Source organism: Arachis hypogaea, chromosome 13, assembly GCF_003086295.3.
Source record: "Arachis hypogaea cultivar Tifrunner chromosome 13, arahy.Tifrunner.gnm2.J5K5, whole genome shotgun sequence".
NCBI classification, from domain to species: Eukaryota; Viridiplantae; Streptophyta; class Magnoliopsida; order Fabales; family Fabaceae; genus Arachis; species Arachis hypogaea.
In genome coordinates, this window is record NC_092048.1 from 99,359,021 (window position 1) to 99,373,136 (window position 14,116).

At 40.0% G+C, this 14,116-nt stretch overlaps 1 non-coding gene across 1 annotated transcript; it reads left to right on the plus strand.

The window, feature by feature from the left end:
• Positions 1 to 9,956: 9,956 nt before the first annotated feature.
• Positions 9,957 to 10,063, plus strand: LOC112738899 (small nucleolar RNA R71). Its single transcript, XR_003169849.1, has one exon. It is a non-coding gene; the product is annotated as a small nucleolar RNA R71 (small nucleolar RNA).
• The last annotated feature ends 4,053 nt before the right edge of the window (positions 10,064 to 14,116 follow it).

Sequence of the window (14,116 nt, forward strand, 5' to 3'; positions counted from 1 at the left end):
TGCTGCGATGGTAGATGGGGCGAGGGGAAGAAGATGGAGGTTGAGAGGGATGGGTTGCGCGACTGTGCAGTGTGCTTCGCGAGGTAGGGTTATCCCGATTTTTGAATTGGCGCGTGCGCGCACCTTGCGCGTCCGCGCCCATTGAGAAAAATGGGCTCTTACGCGTGCGCGTACAACGCGCTTAGGCGAGGGTGAGCGAAATAGGGAAGGGCGCGTGCGCGTACCGTGCGCGCACGCGTGCATGGAGTTGGGCTAGGGGCTTAGAGTTGGCCCAACCCAGGCCTAACTCTCTGGAGAATGGCCTGAAGGTTGCGCTACTAGACCTGCGCGCACGCGGCAAGTACGCGTCCGCGGGCATTGAGGGGAATGGAGAACTACGCGTGAGCGTACAGTGCGCACACGCGTACATGAGATTGGGCCTTAGGCTTAGAATGGGCTTGAGGCACGCCCAACTCTCTGGTCCATGGCCTAGTTTGGTGGCACCGCGCAAGGACGCGCGCGCGGCAAGTGCGCGTCCACGTGCATTGACGAATTCGTGAAATGGCGCGCTGGCGCGATGCGCGCGCTCGCGCAGATGGGGTTGGGCCTGGGGCCTAGAGCCAGCCCAGAAATGGCTTAACTCTCTGGAATTTGGCCCAAGCAGTTGCAGCAGCAGATCGGCGCGGACGCGGCAGATGCGCGTCCGCGCGAACTTCCAGGATCTAATAGTTGGCGCGCCCGCATGTAATGCGCGTCTGCGCCCCCTTTTTTTTTTTTTTCTGGGTGTTCCCCTTAGTGTTCACAACTCTTATTCACTCGACCATCATAGAATTCAAAAAAAAAATGCAATTTTTGGTATTATTCATCTACTACTAAACACAACATGCATGTGACTAAGCTAACAATTAAATTGTACAAACAAATTTGTATGAAACATCTACCTACAATGGTAACTCAAATCACTTATTAGGCAAATTTCAAAGGGAATGAAAAGAGTTTACCATGGTGGGGTGTCTCCCACCTAGCACTTTTAGTTTAAGTCCTTAAGTTGGACATTCTTGAGATGCTTATTGTCATGGTGGCTTATGTTTGTATTCATCCTTGAATCTCCAAGGATCCTTGCTTCTCAATTGGTTGACAGAATTTCCAACCATATTCATCAAACTTGGGCAAAGTTCTACCCAAGATATGAGTCCCCATAGTTGGTCTTTACATAGCGAACCGGGATCCCATATCTTGTTTTCGCACCCATCCGTTAGTTGAGTTTCATGGTTCTGTCGGATGAGCGGTTAACATAAAGGTGATTGGCACATAGAATTCTCTTTACTCCACCAATGCTTTCTCCTAGATCCATATAAAGTAATTCTTGTCCCAACATCATCCCTATGCCTTGAAGCTTTGACCTCAATGAGCCTAATTCCTAACTTGCAACCACTACACAACTCATTCTTGCTTTTAATTCCACAAAGAGCTCTAAGTTGTCCATCCGTTTCAATCAAACCATATTCAAGCGAGAAAGTAAAGCTTATGGATAAGAATTTTACCCACTTGAAGGTTGTGTTGGATGGTAATTTGAGGAGAGAGGCTTCCCCACACTTGGACAATGCAAGGTCTACTTCCTTGTGCTCTTCTTTGTGTATTTCCACCTCTTTACGGGCTTCCTTGATTTCAACCTTTCCCTTTTTGTTACGTGGCTTGGTGTTATCTTCAAGAACTTTATCTTGTTTAATGAGAGGCGATTCAATTTTGGATAGAAATTCATTGATGAACGAGGTCATCTCTTGATCAACCTCTTCATATTCTTCAATTTCAATATACACCATGCCCTTCTCATCTTCCTTGGGAGGTTGTGCATACTCTTCTATAATTTCAACTCCATGTCCAACGGGTGAGGATTCCGTTGTAGAGAGCAATTCATCTATGATTGAATCCAATTCTCGATAAACTTCTTCCAAGTCTCCAACGATGATATGCCTTGGAGATTGCGCACCCTCCTTAACTTCAATATCAAGCTCCTTGGAAGAGTGCTCCATGAGACTACATTCCTTTGGGCTTTCAACATCTCCTAAATCTTCAACCACTTCTCCCCTTTCTTCAATGATTATAGGCTTCTCCAATTGTTCCAACACAAAATTTGACTCCTCCTTTTCCACCGAATTTTCCAATTTCCCCTTCATACCTTGCTCTTCTTTTGACTTTTCACATGTGGTCACGGAAGTACCTTGAGTATTCAAGCATTGGTGGGCTAAAGTGTGCACCACCTTGGTCAAATTGGTTACAAACTCAAGTGTATCCCGCTTCATGGCTTCTTGTCCTTGGAGTAACAAAGTGAGAGGATCGTCTATTGGGGCTTGTGGTGGGTAGGAAGGTTCATTATTTTGGAGGGAGGGTTCATGGTAGGAAGGTGGTTCTTCTTGGTAAAGGTATGGAGATGATGAGTATTGAGGTGGTTCTTGGGAGTAATCTTGATATGGTTGTGGTGATTCTAGAGGTTCTTGCTCATAATGGCCATAAAAATATGGTATGGATGATTGGTTATATGATGGATATGGATCATAAGGTGGTGTTTGGTGATGAAAGGCTTGTGAGAATGATTGAGGTTCATGTTGAGGATGAGATTCATAGGCATATGATGGTGGTTGTTGAGTGGCACAAAAAGAATCATCATAGCCGCTAAGTTGGCATGCATTAGGATGGAAATTATACCTATAAGTATCCGGAGGTTGTTGCCAATAGGAGTGATCAATTCTTTGAGGCTCTTCCCATCTTGGAGTGTCCCATCCTTGGTACATGTTAGCATTGAAGTTCACATTCCCTACAACACAATTAGAGCCAAACTCATAGCCAAAGTGAGAATTCATTATGGAAAAACAAAATAAAACTAACAAAATCTAGTAAACAAGCAAAAGACAAACTATTTACACTATTCACATATGTACAATAACCAATAACATAACACCATTGCAAATCCCCGGCAACGGCGCCATTTTGACGAATTGGATTTTTGACGGTTTAGAATTTCACAAATGAAATCTCCTTGCAAATATAGTTTCTAAACCAATCACTAATCCTTTCATACAAAAAGTTGTTTGTCACAAGTACAAACCCCTAAAATTTATAAACCGAAGTATTTAAACCTCGGGTCGTTCTCCCTAGGACTTACAATGAAGTGTCTTGTTATTGGTTATGAGTTATTTTGGGGTTTTGGATAAGGAGCATGAAAACTAAATGGCAATGAAAATAAACTAACAACTATAAAAGGCTCTTGGCAAGGTGTGAGAACTAGAAGTCCTATCCTAGTTATCCTTCTCAATTGTGATGAGAATTGTTCATTGCTACCACTTAGTTAACCCTCACTAATTGAAGGAAAGTCAAGTGGATGAATCGATTTGATTTCTCAAGTCCTAATCAACTCCTAAAGGAATGACTAGCTTTAGAGGTTTTCAAATCAATTAGCAATCTATCCAATTATCAATCAACAAGGGAGTTAGATAACTCAAGTGTCACTAATTACTCTACCAAAGCCAAGAGATACAAAACCTATACTAAAATCCAACCAAGCATTTCATCAAACACTTGGAAGGCACAAAAGAAAAACATAGTAAATCAACAACAAGAATGAAATCTAACAACAATTATTGAAAGGAATTAACAACAACAATCAAGGAAATCACAATTATCATGAATTACCTCAAATTGCATTATTAAAAGAAAACCAAGGAACAACAATATATCCAAAACAAAATGAAGAATTACAATTATTAAAGCACACATCTAGAAAGAGGAAGAGGAGGAGATTAAGAATTGGTAAATGAAAAGTGAATCAAAGCATGAGTTTAAACCTAGATCTAAGAAGAGAGATTAACCTAAACCTAATCCTAATCCTAGAGAGAAGAGAGAGCTTCTCTCTCTAGAAACCAACTACAAAGATAAAACTAAACTAATTGGTAACTAACACCTAAAGTGATCAATGATGATCCTCCCTTAATCCTTCATCCTTTTATTCCTTTCCCTTAGCAATTTGGCGCCAAAATGGGTTCAGAAAACCTCTCAAATCGCCAGGCACGTGTTGCATTAATGAGGTCATGTGCCATCATCGGCGCGTGCGCGCATGATACGCGTGCGCGTCCCTGGTCGATTCTGCAATGTGCGCGCGAGCGCCTTGTGCGCGTGCGCGTGCATGGCTGACTTTGCTTCTTTGACTTTTTTATGCTTCTCTCCACTTGTATGCTTCCTTCCTTGCTTCCTTTGATCCATGCCTAGTTTCAACCTGAGGTTACTAGCAAACACATCAAGGCATCGTATGGAATCAAACAGAAACTAGAATTCACCAAGACAAGGCTTAAAAAGCATGTTTTTTTACACTTAAGCACAATCATGGAAGAGATAACAAAACCATGCTAATTCTTAGGCTAAATGTGACAAAAGGTTATCAAAATGTTCTAAATTCAAGGCAAAACAAACCGTCAAATTGGGGTTTGTCAATGTGCCTCAGGAAGAAAAAGCAATCGAACAGAGAGTCATGTGGGAGCATGGCTGGAGGCGTGCCTTTGGCAAAAATCACCCCACGCGACCGCGTCACTGACGCGTCCGCGTCGAGAGGGAATACTGGCCTCCCACGCAACCGCGTCACTCACGCGGCCGCGTGCCCTGGAATTCGACGTGAAAAGGGTGCACGACCGAAAGTTGTGCTAGAGTGGTGCTGGATTGGTGCTAAACGCACAATCCTTCCCACGTGGACGCATGACCGACGCATCCGCGTCATATGCTTATAATGGCCACTCACGCGATCGCATGCCCCATGCGATCGCGTCGCCCAATATTTGACATTTAATGATTTTGAACAGAGAGTTGTGCGAGCGCGAGGCTGCCCTCGCGCCAGTAGCATAAAACGGGTCACGCAACCGCATGACCGACGCGACCGCGTCAATCAGTTTAAACGCAAGTCGTGCGACCGCGTGTCCCATGCGTCCGCGTCGCCTGCGCCGCACAACTCATCCAAAGCATCGCCAATTGTCTTCTCTTTTCTTTTCTAATCCTAATTTCTTCTATCTTTTCTTCTTTCTTTCTTATTTTATTTCTTTCACTTCTCCTTCCTTTTCACCTTCATTCTATTTTACTTAATTTATTTGCATATTTCATTCATTGCATCTTAATTTTGTGCATATTTTTCTTTTGTTTTCTAAATTTATTATTTTACCTTTGGTGTTAATTTTCTTATTTAACTGTTGCATCTTCTCTTGAATTATTTTGGGTGCTTAGTGACTTGTTTTATTTTGGATAGGTAATATTATTTATATCAATGCCAATCTTTTATACCTGTATTACTTTTACATTGACATGAATTTATATTATCTCTCCTTACCCACACTCTCTTCCCTATTTTTGCAAACTTTTGCATTCTTCATTTGCCACGTACTTCTACTGTTTTCTCATTTGCATGTTGTAGCTACCATGTAATTGAGACCCTCATTATCTGGCATTAATCCAACCATATTTTATTTTATCTTTATTTCTGGGTTACTATTCTTCTTTTTCTCTTCTTTCAGGATGGCCACCGAAGACGGAAAAAGGGAGAAACTTCTAAAAGGAGAGACAAACAAGTCCATCTGCACAATCCTTGAAGAAAAGCATCAGTTGGAACAACCCGTCCACCTGCACATCTCAGCATGCACCGAGGACGGTGTAATCTTTAGGTGTGGGGAGGTCGATACCGATCTCCATGGGTTAGTTACGTTCTTCTCAACACCAATGTTTTATTTTCTCTGTTAATTCATTGTTGCATTTGCATATTTAATTGCATGTTTGTTTGATTTTATGCATTTAGTTACTACTTGGTTGAAGTAATATTTTCTTTTTCAAGAAATTTTTATAGTATTTCACTAATTTAAATTAAAAAAAATTTACTTTTTATGTGTTAAAACTTGTTTGAAGTTGTATTTGGAACATGGTTTTTGAGCTAAAGAACACACAACCTGTGAGATTTGAGCTTATTTATATGGTTACATTATTTAACCATAAATATTTTATTCCTATGTGTTTCCTTCTCTATGATTGTAATCTATATTTTGTTCCAATCTATATGTCCATTATTTAGTGTATTTACATGCTTGCATATGATTGAGGCCATTGTTTGATTTTAGCTCACTTACCCAAATAAGCCTACCCTTTAAATCACCCTTGTCAGCCACCTTGAGCCTTTTAATCCCCATTTATTCTGTATTTTACCACATCACTAGCCTTAAGCAGAAAAATAATTAAATATCCCAATTGAATCTTTGGTTAGCTTAAGATAGGGATTGTGTAACAATTAAGTGTGGGAAAACTGTGGGAACATGGGTTAATAAGGGAATGTATCATGTTTCTAATTTATTTGAATATTGGGAATTTGGGAACCTACTCATGAAAAACCAAAATAGAAAAATAATGGAGAATCCATGTGCATTGATAAGTTATGTTTGCTTTTATGATTCAAAAAAAAAAGAGAAAAAAGAAAAAAAAAAAAAAAAAATATATATATATATATATATATATATATAAGGGGACAAAATTATCCCAATATTAACTTTAATAAAAGATCAATGCACATGTGATAAAAATTAAAGAAAATTTGGTACATGAGTATAGAAATTATACAAAAGTGGGAATTATGGGTAGCTAGGCATGAATTTAAAAGTATATAGAGTATATGTATATTAGGTGAGAGCTTAGGTTAATTAAAGATTCATATTATAGCTCACTTGGCCATACATATATCCTTACCTTTACCTCAGCCCCATTACAACCTTAAAAGGACCTCATGATGTTTGCATTAGTACATTAAATATTTGTTGATTGGTTAGATGAAGAACAAGGTTTAGAAAGCATGATTAGAGAAGAGTAGAGTGATTGACCCTAGACACTTGAGAGACTAGAGTGATATACACTACCAGTAAGGGTTCAGTGCTTAATTCTATGTTCCCTGCTTTCATGAGCTATCTTCTTACAAGTTTACTTGTCTCTTATTGTATAATTTGAATTAGTGAAATCTGATTTATGTTTGTCTTGGAGAACTTATTTGCTTTTAACCAAGTAGGTAGAAACATTTTTGTATGTAGTTGCATTCGTATAGGTAGGTTGCATTTCATACATTCTATCATTCCTCTTCACCTTTATAGTTTCTCTTGAGCTTAGAATGAAGACATGCTATTGTTTAAGTGTGGGGAGGTTGATAAACCTCTATTTCATGGTTTATCTTGTGGTCATTTGAGTGGTTTTTATCAATTCTTTACCCACTTATTCATACTAATTGCATGGTTTTACATTTGCCTTCCTAATACTTTTTTGGACTTACAATTTCTAATATTAATCCTCTCTTATCACCATTAGATGCCTTGATATGTGTGTTAAGTGATTTTTGAGATTACAGGGCAGGAATAGCTCAGAGGATGGAAAGGAAGCATGCAAAAGTGGAAGAAATACAAGAAGATGGAGAAATTGCTAAGCTGTCCAGCCTAACCTCTTCGCACTCAAACAGCTATAACTTTAGCTACGGAGGTCCAAACGATGCGGTTCCAGTTGCGTTGAAAAGCTAACATCCGGGGTTTCGATTTGATATATAATATGCCATAGTTTCCTTGACTCTAGGCAACGCGATCGCGTGCTCCATGTGGACACGTCGCAGTGACGAAAATCAGCGTGTTTGAATTCGCAACCAGCGAATTCTGGGCTGTTTCCGACCCAGTTTGCGCCCCAGAAAACACAGATTAGAGGCTATAAAGTGGGGAAATGCATCCATTCATAATCATGCTCTCATATTCACAATTTTAGGAGTAGATGTAGTTTTTAGAGAGAGAGGTTCTCTCCTCTCTCTTAGGATTAGGATTTAGGATTTCTCTTAGTTTTAGGAGTGGCTCTCAATCCCAGGTTCTTTATTTTTATTTATTTTCCCAATTTAATTTATGAACTCTTCCATGTTACATATAATTTTCTTAATTAATGTTATTTGAAGTATTTCAGATTTAAGATTGCTTTGCTCTGTTTACGATTGCTTTTAATTTAATTTAGATATTTTTTTTCTCCCTTTTGGCTTTGGTCAAGTGATTGGTAATACTTGAGTTATCAAACTCAGCAAGTGATTAAAATTGGCAGATTCTGCTTGAGCTAGGATTGCTCTAAGGCTAGTCTCTCCACAGGAGTTGACTAGGACTTGAGAATCAAGCCAATCAGTCCACTCAACCTTCCTTTGCTTAGTAAAGGCTGACCAAGTGGGAGAAAAATCCAATTCTCATCACAATTGATAAGGATAACCAGGATAGGACTTCCAGTTCTAATACCTTGCCAAGAGTTTATTTTATTATTACTATTTTATTTTATTCTTTTTGTTCAACATACTGCTTCCTTACTTTCAAAACCCCCAATTTACAAACTCAACCAATAATAAGAACATATTTCCCTGCAATTCCTTGAGAAGACGACCCGAGGTTTAAATACTCGGTTATCAATTTTAAAGGGGTTTGTTACTTGTGACAACCAAAACATTTGTACGAAGGGATTTCTGTTGGTTTAGAGATTATATCTACAACGCGATTATTTTTATAAAATTCTTTACTGGCAAAAATCCTAACGTCACTCTTCATAAGGGATAAAGGCATCAAGTTGATGCTTGCTCCCAAATCGCAAAGTCCTTTATCAAACATGGTCTCTCCTATGGCACAAGGGATGTGAAAACTCCCTTGGTCCTTCCTTTTTGTAGGCAACTCGGGTTGAATGAGGGCACTGCACTCCTTATTCATTACTATTGTTTTCCTCTCTTGAGTGAGCTTTTCCTGGTCAGCAGCTCCTTCATATACTTAATGTATGAGGGCATTCGCTGAAGGGCCTTGATGAATGGTATGTTTACATGGAGGGATGCAAACATGTCAAGAAACCTTGAGTATATTCTCTTCTCTACACAACCATTTAGTAATTGGGGAAAGGGTGCATAGAATCTCAGCAGCTCCTTCTGTGTCAGCTCCTTCTGTGTAATTGTGGTTTCTTGATGATTCTCCCCCTGCTTTCCTGCTAAAGTATCTTCAGGTTGTTCTAATGGGTTGTTCAGCTCTTCCTCATTCTCCTTATCACTTATAGTAACCATCTTGCAATCTTTCCATCTGACTTTCTTTACTTCACCTCTCGGATTTTTCTCTGTGTCACTTGGGAAGCTATCAGTAGGTTTGGGAATCTTCTCAGATAAGTATCCCACTTGAAATTCCAGCCTCTTGATGGTGTCTCTCTGGTTCTTGATACTGGCTCGCACCTCCTCTTTGAACACCTTGTTATTTTGAATCTCTTTGCATATGCCTTCAAGTATAGTCTCAATCCTTGAGAGTCTATCTTCAAATGATGGTGAGTTGAGGTTGGAGGGATGAGAAGGGTCATTTTGGCTTTGGTATGGATGTTGAGGTGTGTTGTTAGGTGGGTGTTGATATGATCTTTGTGTGGAATATTGGTGAGCTGCATGTTTGTTGGGGTTGTGATGTCTCTGATCTTGATCTTGGTCTTGTTGATTTCCCCACCCAAAGTTTGGGTGGTTCCTCCAACCAGAGTTGTAGGTCTTGGAGTATGGATCATGGGTCTGCCTGGGTGAGTTTCCAATGTAGTTGGCTTGTTCATGCTCACCTTCTGCCTCTGCATTCACTCCCTCTTGGGTTGCTGATGAGGTGGTGATTGCTGCTACTTGGTTTCTCTCCATCTTCTTGGTAAGATCAGCCAGCTGCTTGGTGATAAGCTTGTTTTGGGCCAACAGTGCATCTACATTGTTTAGCTCCATTACTCCTCTAGTGTTGCCTCTTCCAGAAGCATAGAAGTAGTCATTCTCTACTACAGTCTCAATGACATCTATGGCCTCCTCAATGGTCTTCTTCTTGTTCAGAGATCCCCCGGATGAATGGTCTACTGCCTTCTTTGATTCATACGAAAGGCCTTCATAGAAAATCTGCAACTGCACCCATTCATTGAACATATCTGGTGGACACCTTCTTGTCAAGTCCTTAAACCTCTCTCATGCTTCATATAGAGTCTCACCATCCTACTGCCTGAATGTTTGTACCTCAGCTCTCAACCTGTTGATCCATTGAGGAGGATAGAATCTTGCCAAGAATTTATTCACCACATCTTCCCAGGTTGTTAAGCTCTCCTTCGGGAAAGACTCCAGCCATTTAGATGCTTTATCCTTAAGTGAGAAGGGAAATAAGAGTAGTCTATAGGTGTCAAGATGAACACTGTTAGACTTCACAGTATCACATATCCTCAGGAAGGTGGTTAAATGTTAGTTGGGGTCTTCTTGGACACCTCCTCCGAACGAACAGTTGTTCTGAACAAGGGTGATGAGCTGTGGCTTTAGTTCAAAGTTGTTGGCATGTATGGTTGGCTTTTGAATGCTACTCCCATAGTTTCCTGGGTTTGGGTTGATATAAGAGCCTAAAACTCTTCTCTCCTGCCCAGCATGATTTGCTAGACCTTTTCTGCCATGGTTGTGAGCCTCTTCTTCATGATGGTTCTCCATATTTTTATCCATGTTTGGTTCAAAATACTCCTCCTCTTCCTCAGCACCAATTACTCTCTTTCCTCTTGCTTCCCTCCTTAATCTAAGGAAGGTCCTCTCGGGTTCAGAATCAAAGGAAGTTGAAGCCCCGCTTCTTCTCCCTGTCATACAACCAACGAGGCACAAGCAAGGAAAAAGATGCAGAAAGTATTTCTGTTAGAATTGCTATTAGTGTGAGTGATGCAATATATCAAACAGTTAGTGGGTTAGTGGACTGAATTGTAAACAACTAAGGAAATGGGTAGGGGAAAGGGAAGAAAATAACTAAAACTGAAAGTAAATTACTCAAACAGAATTTTAAATCAAACAAAAGAAAAATGCTCAATCTAGTTATCCTCCAATTTAATCATTGTTGATACAAAGTCAATCCCCGACAACGGCGCCATAAACTTGATGCACGGAAACTTGTCTCTCAACAATTTTCCTTTGGCAAGTATACCGAATTGTCGTCAAGTAAAAACTCACAGTAGAGTGAGGTCGAATCCCACAGGGATTGATTGGTCAAGCAATTTTAATTAGAGGAATGTTCTAGTTGAGCTAAGCAGAAATTGAGTTGAGAATTGCAGAAAATTAAATGGCGGAAAAGTAAATAGCATAAAATGTAAATGCTGGAAATAAATAGCTGAATGTAAATGGCAGAAAGTAAATTGCAAAATCTTAAATGGGAATGGGGAAGATGCTCATAAAAGTAGATTGCAGAATTTAAAAAGAATGGGTAAGATCAGAAATGAGGAATTCATTGGGCTTAGGAGATGTTGCATTCTCCGGATCAAGTTCATTTTCATCTCTTCCTCAATCAATGCATTCATTGATCTCCTTGGCAATCTTAAGTGATCGAATTACAATTTCTTGGTAATTCAATCTCTCAAATCTTGATCAATAGCCAATTCCTTGGTCAATTGCTCATGAGAAGAGATGAAGTATGGTCACTGATTATACCACATGCTTTCCCAAATTAAGTGTTGGTAGGATTATAGTCACTATACCCATCCAAATCCCAATTTGGTCCAACATGAGAAAGCATTTCTAGCATGATCTCTTCATTCCTCTTCCAAGGTTTAGAAGAGATCCAAGTATGAATAGCTTCTTTTCCAAGATAACCACCCAATTGAATAAAGATTGAAAGCTTTCTAGTAAAATCATGAGAAAATATAGAAGAAGAATAATGAAAACTAATATTGATCCATCAAATTACAACAGAACTCCCTAACCCAATGAAAGGGGTTTAGTTGTTCATAGCTCTGGAAATGGAAAGCATAGATGGAGAGTACATTCTGATAAGTAAACTAGAAGTGCAGAGAAAGTAAAATACAGAGAGTAGTTCTCCAATTTCCAACCCCCCCTTCTAATTCAAAACTACCCCTATATATACTACTCTTCTGATCTTCTAGTTGTTTCTTCAAATCTTGGATATGGGCTTTTGGATCTTGATTCTGAAGCAGTTATCATCTTCAGTGGGCTTAGCTTTACTTGCAGAGAGAAAGTATGAAGTGGGCAGGAACTTTTAGCTTAGGACGTTAGTGGCGTTAACGTTAAGTGAAAGTGTGGGTTCGAGAACGTTAGTGGCAGTCACCTTTTTCACTAACGTTCCTAACCCAAGGATAATCCACGTTAACTTCAACGTTAGTGGCACCAACGTGACCACTAACGTTGCCTCTTGGTCCTCCGCACACGTTATTGGGACTTACCTTTTCCAATAACGTTGAGAATCCTCCCTTCCCCCTATGTTAGAGTTCACGTTAGTGTGGCTAAAGTGACCTTTAACGTAGGCTTGCCAAATCTTCGAAAACGTTAGTGACACTTACCTTTGTCACTAGCGTTTCAAAATGCCCCTACTTCCCACGTTAGAGTTCACGTTAACTAGGTTAACGTGGCTTCTAACATGGTGGTGATAGCCATCTCCAACGTTAGTGACAAAGGTGAGTGTCACTAACGTTGGCTCATCATTCTTCAATCCACGTTAGCTTCTACGTTAACTAAGTTAACGTGGGAGTTAACGTTGCTCATAGTGGCTCATTCTAACATTAGTGACAAAGGTGAGTATCACTAACGTTGGCGATTCTTGCTCCCTCCACGTTAGCTTCCACGTTAACTAAGTTAACGTGGCAACTAACGTGGCTCAAAGTGGCTTAGTCCAACGTTTGTGACAAAGGTGAGTGTCACTAACATTGGCCATTCTTTTGCTTCCCCACGTTAGAGTCCACATTAACTGAGTTAACGTGGCTCTTAACGTGGCCAATATGAGCTTGGTCCAACGTTAGTGACAAAGGTGAGTGTCACTAACGTTGGCTTCATTTCCTTCTTCCACGTTAGAGTTCACGTTAACTTAGTTAACGTGACTCTCAACGTGGGCTATGATGGCTTCGAGGATGTTATTGGCATTTACTTTTCTCATTAACGTTGCAAGCTAGCTCCCATTCCACGTTAGAGGTCACGTTAGTTAGACTAACGTGGTTGCTAATGTGGTTCTTCCTTGCTTCCTTTGTCCTGAAATCAAGCAATAGAGTGCTTCAAAGTTCTAATCCAAATCATGAGACATGCATCATCCAACTTGTCATTCAATTCTTGCATAATTCTCATGAAATTATGTAAAGTGCACAATGTTTGCTTGAATCAAGATGTAAGTGAAATTCTACCCAAAACTTGCTTATTTCCTAAGAAAGTGCATGAAACTACCCTAAAACCATAAAGAAAAGGTCAGTGAAACTGGCCAAAATGCCCTGGCATCATTTACTAGCAAAATTTCGATCATCAAAATGGCACCGTTGTCAGGAAATTGCAAACGTATGCCTTATTATTGGTTATTGTAAATATTTACTTTTTTGTTTCTTGTTTAGTATTTTTAGTTTAAGGAGTTTATTTCCATTGATTTTTATTAGATTTTATTTCTCTTGCTACTATGAATTCTCACCCCTTCGGCTATGAGTTTAGTTCAAATTATGTTGTAGGGAATGGACGTTATAATGAGAGCTTGGATCAAGGATGGGACAATCAAAGATGGGAGGAGCTACAAGGATTTGATCAACCCTCTTGGCAACAACCACCTCCAAAGTATTATCAACAACCATTCTATGACGCTTACCAAGACAATAGCCGTGGTGGACCTCTTCGTGACAATCAACACCCATCACAATATACCTATGAACTCCCTCCTCAAAATAGCTTTGAACCACCCTACTAACAAGCCCTTTTCCACCATTCACTCCCATATGACCCTAACCCTTACCCACCATTCCAACCACCATACGAACCATACGTAGAACCACCCCAACTCCAAAATAACTACCCTCACACACCACCACCTCCATATTCACCATCTCCATGCCCTTTCCAAGAAGAACCACCTTCCTACTGTGAACCCTTTCTCCAAAATAATGAACCTCCACTAGATGTAAACGCCCTTCGTGTTATTCGCCAAGGGCGAATACAGCTTTAAACCAAACTTTCCTCTACTCTCACTAGTCTCACCTCTACTCTGTAAACTCTTATATCCCGTATGGATGCATCAACCCAAGAGCAGCTTGATCCCAATAATGCTATTGACACGGAACAAGAGAGAAGTGATTAGCTTGA